At 42.9% G+C, this 6,034-nt stretch overlaps 1 long non-coding RNA gene across 3 annotated transcripts; it reads left to right on the plus strand.

Moving 5' to 3' along the window:
- The first annotated feature begins 2,180 nt into the window (after nt 1-2,180).
- Nucleotides 2,181-3,950, plus strand: LOC120932229. 3 transcript variants are annotated; one of them, XR_005747943.1, is made up of 4 exons: nt 2,181-2,813; nt 2,912-3,051; nt 3,211-3,291; nt 3,533-3,950. It is a non-coding gene; the product is annotated as an uncharacterized LOC120932229 (long non-coding RNA). The 3 variants fall into 3 exon arrangements; XR_005747944.1 differs by lacking the exon at nt 2,181-2,813 and having other exon boundaries at nt 2,828-3,051; nt 3,533-3,762; nt 3,890-3,928; XR_005747942.1 differs by lacking the exon at nt 2,181-2,813 and having other exon boundaries at nt 2,828-3,051.
- Nucleotides 3,951-6,034: the final 2,084 nt, after the last annotated feature.

Raw genomic sequence — 6,034 nt, forward strand, 5'->3', positions numbered from 1 at the left:
GCCTGGAGCCAGGGCTAAAGGGGAATCCCAGAAGAAACCTCCTAGACAAATGGGGCGCAAAGATCTCAGATGCAGAAATCCAAGACGCCTCCTCAGGACCAAATCCTCTCCAAAGCACAAGGTACTGAAGAATGCCTCCGCAGAGACGAGAATCCAGAACTTGAGTATCCTCATTGACCAAAACCGAAGTAGGGACAGGAGGAGAGGATTTATTGAGGACCAAAGGCCTTTTAGGAATAAGTAAGGGCATGAGAGGGTCAACAGGAATCCGAGGAGGATCAAGCAGACCCTTAAAGATGAACTGGGGATTAAGCACAAGACCATCAGACTGGGCAGAGATCAGAGGAACCCTGAAGTCAGGTTGGTTAGAAGGTGACAGGGCACAGGAGTCAAGCTGGATAGCAGGGAAATCAGCAGAATGCAGAGAGCCCTGAAAACAAGGTAGAAAACCCCATTTAGCCGAATGAGGCAATCTATCCAAAGGATGGATTGAGCCCCTTAGACAGGTTGCAGGAGGGCCTGAACAAGAAAAGGTAGGAGGCTCACTGGGCATGGGCCGACCTGGCATAGCTGAGGCTGATTGAATAGCATAGTCAGGTGTAGTGATTACCCGAATCGCATCACAAGGCGTAGTGACTGCAGAACTCGCAGACAAGTTAGCCTGGCTGTGCGTTTTAGGGACAGTCAACGGTAAACTGGAGTGAATGATCGGCTCAGGTTCACAGACGGGCTCCTCATCCAGAGTGCTACATTGGCTAGAAAGTGCATCAGCCTGACTATTGCAGGACACATTCCAGACACCACTACATGTGGTAGGACGAGCAAAAGATTCTGGAATGGTGGCAACAGGAAGTTTCTCTTTTGGGGCAACCTTGGGTAGGCAAGACGTGGAACAGGAGGGACCCCAAGCCAGGATCTGTCCGGCAGTCCAGTCAATGTGAGGAGAATGGAGTCTTAACCAAGGAAGACCCAAAACGATAGGAGCTGAGGTCTTAGGTAGAACAAGGAAGGATATCCAGGTTAGCTTATATAAGGGGAAAGAATAAATTTCCTCCCCAAATATAGGGATTTTTACGTGAGATGTGTTGCTCTTAGTATCGAAGGTAGGCGCACAAAACACAAGGTTTTTAGATATCAAAAATAATTTAATTATATAAATATAAAGTTTCACATTTCATAAAATAAATTAACAAAGTGAAATATACATGATCACGACCAATTTTACATGATTTATACAAAAAGGAAATCAAGATTATGATTAGAAGAAAAGCAGATGCGATATTGCCAACTAGTTTCGCACTAGATGTGCTTCATCAGGGCTTGCATGATACTTCTGTTCCTTAATTACATGTAGCGGTCTGTGTATGACACAAAGGTTCATTATTAATTCAGGTAGGGTCAATGTAGTATCTTTAAACTTTGTAAATAAGTGTTCAACACATATACAATTAATAAAATAAGAATAAGAGAATATAGTGCGCTTACCAATTATGTTTAAAAAGCTCAAAGAACCTGGCAGAACCAAGAGGAGCTGCCAAGAAAAATAGCGAAGGCGAACCTGATGCGGACAGGAGATATTGGATGCTGCACTTTCAATCAGCGGAGGCCAGATCCACTTGATTTTAGCAGGTGCGGACAATGAGATGTAAAGAGGGGGTTCACCACAGTTAAGGAGGAAGAGATACAGGTAAGAATACGTTGTATCTATTTCTCTCCTAAGAAAGAAGGCACAGGATTAAAATTGAAGATAAAGAAAAATAATATTGATTGAGAAAATGAATGAAAAAATTATAATAATATGACAGATTAAGGATGTATCCATATATTAGGGCTAATTATATCTTTACCTTAGGTACCAGCCCTATATAGATATAAGGCAAATTATATCTTTGCCTTAGGTACTAGTCCTATATAGATATAATGAATCATTGGTGATAAATACATGATATGAACTTTATGATCTATGGCTATATTGCCTCTCCCTCTATCATTGGCTCAAATGTATCTCTTGTGTTTTTTGTTTTGCTTTTTTATGTTTTTTGTTTTTGTTTTATTTATTTTCTTACTTGGATTGTATTTTGCTTTGTTCCATCTTGCCTTGTTATATTATGATTTATGAGTTAGTAATTGGAAAATGTCAAAACTTTCTAAAAATATTCATTATTGCAGATGTCCTTTTCATTAACCTTCCCTCAGATAAGACAGTGTAAAAATAAGCCATTGGATGTCCAGCTGAGAGAAATCAGTAGTATATTCTAATATATTTCTTCATAGTTAAATACACGCGTTATTGCGTATAACTTATTATTAGTGTTTATTAAAATTTTCTTTTTGCGTTTTCTGAGCTCTGAACCATTCCATTTAACATGGGGAGGGATTCCTGATGCGGAGGGAGGTCGGATCCTGCACAGCCTTGGTGTGGCCAATCACAGGTCCCAACACAGGGGGCGTGCTCTCTTCAATGCCTCCCGTCCCTATTATCAACATCTGATGGGACGCGCGCGCATATCCGGCCACTATTTCGTCTCTGGCCGGTCTGAGACTGTTAATACATGTCTCCTTCCTATGCGCTCCAGCTTACATCATCACGCTGGAGCGCATGGGATGCGCGCGCAAGTGTCTTGGGACACGTGGACCGGATATGACGCCAGGGGTCATGCTTGACTCTCTTCACTTCCGGTGGAGATGTTGCTCTTAAGGTCAGCGCTGACACAGTGTGTGTCAGACGCCGACTTGGACGGCTTGAGGGAGGATATCACGCCACACATGCAACGCTGCCTTACTTAGCCTCGCGGTGTTAAGACATAAATAAGGTAATTACCTTCCAGTCTATCTTCTTAAGATCTAGTGCTCTATGCAGGTTTTCCTTGCCATATGCACGAGCTTAACCTATCTATTATTCTATTTATAGAATCGCAGTATAAACAACATATATAACTGCCCTTGGACTATTCTACAGCATTGTCTTTGGTTATAATACTACTGGGATATTATATCCCCCTAGGACATCAGCATATTTTACTAGATACTTCATGTCATTAACCATCTAAGGTAAATTCTCTTTCTCTTTTTCAATTATATTCTTCTCTAATAGACGGTTACTATGTTGCGTCGCAATAGTCATCTTTACTGAATTCATGTTTTTCATATTATATTGAATTCATCTATATACCTATATGCATGCACATTCTGTGCTTTATTTACTTGTAGAGCTTACCGTGAATCCAGTGTGAACTCTGCTGGACTCTACTAGCAGTATTGAGCTTATATCCAAACTTCACTACTATTGAGGTAATACTCTCTAGATTTATACATATTCTTTAGACTTCATCCATATTCATTTAATGCATGGATATTTATTCTGTCTATGTTCATTTGAATATAAGATATCTGTTTTATCTAAAAAAATGTCTATAAAAATATATATGGATACATCCTTAATCTGTCATATTATTATAATTTTTTCATTCATTTTCTCAATCAATATTATTTTTCTTTATCTTCAATTTTAATCCTGTGCCTTCTTTCTTAGGAGAGAAATAGATACAACGTATTCTTACCTGTATCTCTTCCTCCTTAACTGTGGTGAACCCCCTCTTTACATCTCATTGTCCGCACCTGCTAAAATCAAGTGGATCTGGCCTCCGCTGATTGAAAGTGCAGCATCCAATATCTCCTGTCCGCATCAGGTTCGCCTTCGCTATTTTTCTTGGCAGCTCCTCTTGGTTCTGCCAGGTTCTTTGAGCTTTTTAAACATAATTGGTAAGCGCACTATATTCTCTTATTCTTATTTTATTAATTGTATATGTGTTGAACACTTATTTACAAAGTTTAAAGATACTACATTGACCCTACCTGAATTAATAATGAACCTTTGTGTCATACACAGACCACTACATGTAATTAAGGAACAGAAGTATCATGCAAGCCCTGATGAAGCACATCTAGTGCGAAACTAGTTGGCAATATCGCATCTGCTTTTCTTCTAATCATAATCTTGATTTCCTTTTTGTATAAATCATGTAAAATTGGTCGTGATCATGTATATTTCACTTTGTTAATTTATTTTATGAAATGTGAAACTTTATATTTATATAATTAAATTATTTTTGATATCTAAAAACCTTGTGTTTTGTGCGCCTACCTTCGATACTAAGAGCAACACATCTCACGTAAAAATCCCTATATTTGGGGAGGAAATTTATTCTTTCCCCTTATATAAGCTAACCTTTTTATTTTCTACAATTTTGATGGGATTGTGAGTGACTGCTGCTCAAGAGGAAGTCATTCATTCACCGACATACTTGTTTCAAGGAAGGATATCCACTCCTGGTGAAGTGTGCCTACTGACATCTTAACAGGGACTGTCTGGAAGCGAATAGGACCCCCCGGGAGAACAGTGCCATCAATCGCCGAGACCACCAATGGTGTGGTGAGGGGCAAAAGGGTAAGTCTCATGGACGATGCGATTTCCCAGTCTATGAAATTGCCAGCGGCTCCGGAATCCAGATATGCCGAGACCGAATGAGAAGAAGCACCAAAATTAAGGGACACAGGAAGAAAAAGACGAGAAGGTGAAGGAGATATTTCTGGATCCAATACTCCACCTTCCAGATGTATTGAACCCGAGCGTTTCTCGGGGCGAAGAGGGCAAGTGTCACGAAAATGACTTTTGCCCCCACAGTATAGACACAGGCCTAGAGTTCTGCGCCTGGCACGTTCCTCAGGGGATAGCCTGGTCCGACCCAGCTGCATGGGTTCCTCAGTTGGCAAGGGATGCTCCACGGGTCGAAGAGAGGGGATCTCAGGCTGACTAAGGGCCAAGGGATGTTGGCGTCGCTTTTCTAGGGTCCTTTCCTGAAAGCGAATATCGATCTGATTACACAAGGAGATCACTCCGTCCAGATCAGTGGGGATGGTTCTTCCTGCTAGTTCATCCTTCACTCTATCAGATAGGCCATGCAAAAAGGTTGCGACTAAGGCTTCATTGTTCCAACTCAGTTCAGCTGAGTGGATACGGAACTGAAGAGAATATTGTCCCACTGAACGGGATTCTTGGCGGAGACGTAAAAGGGCGCTGGCTGCTGAAGAGACACGAGCCGGTTCTTCAAAGATATTCCGAAAAAGTTTCAAGAAAACAGGCAGGCTAGAAACCACTGGATCATTCAATTCCCACAGAGGGGCAGCCCAGGCTAAGGCTTCCCCGGAGAGGAGAGAAATGATATAGGCTACCTTTGCCCGATCAGACAAGAAGTTTTGAGGCTGTAGTTCAAAATGGATAGTGCATTGGCTAAGGAATCCCCTGCAGGCTTTGGAGTCTCCAGAAAAACGGATTGGAGGTGATAACTTCAGTGAATGCGACTCTGCGACTGGTGCAACAGGTGCAGCTGCTGGTTGTACTTGGGGTTGCGGATTCGGGGTTCCCAGCGAGGTCTGAAGCTGATCAAAGCGGGAAGCCAGATCCTGAAGGAAACGCATCACCTGATCCTGATTAGCTTCATGCGTCTCGAGTCTGCGAACAATGCACTGTAATGGATCATCTGCGGGGAGCGGCATGTCGGCCGGATTCATGGCTGTTCAAACTGTCAGGTCACCCGTAGCCAGGTGACAAGTGCACCCCGTAGGGGTCAGGGATGCACCACAGGGTGGTGAATCCTATGGCCGACTGCTGCTAGCAGAGACGAAGCGTGAACCTAAGATCACCCAGGGCGCGGAGTCTAAGACCCAGTTTTGTATTCACCAGGGCCCTTGATGGTAGGGATGGTCTTGGCCGCAACTGGGTCCAGGTCGCATCCCCGAGATTCCTCAAGTCACACTCCGCAGGGAGAAGGGGGAAGCAGTCAGCAGGACAAACAGTGGTGATGGACAGGCCGAGGTCAGGGCAACAGGCAGACAAGGATAACCGTGGAACATGCAAATAGTCAGGGGCACAGGCAGACAAGGAAGTCGGGGACAAGCCAAAACGGTACACGGAAGATGATCGTAGCACTCTGCAAACAGGAACTAGCGATTACACTGCAGACAGGAACTAAGC

The sequence above is a fragment of the Rana temporaria genome, chromosome 3 (assembly GCF_905171775.1).
Source record: "Rana temporaria chromosome 3, aRanTem1.1, whole genome shotgun sequence".
Classification (NCBI taxonomy): domain Eukaryota; kingdom Metazoa; phylum Chordata; class Amphibia; order Anura; family Ranidae; genus Rana; species Rana temporaria.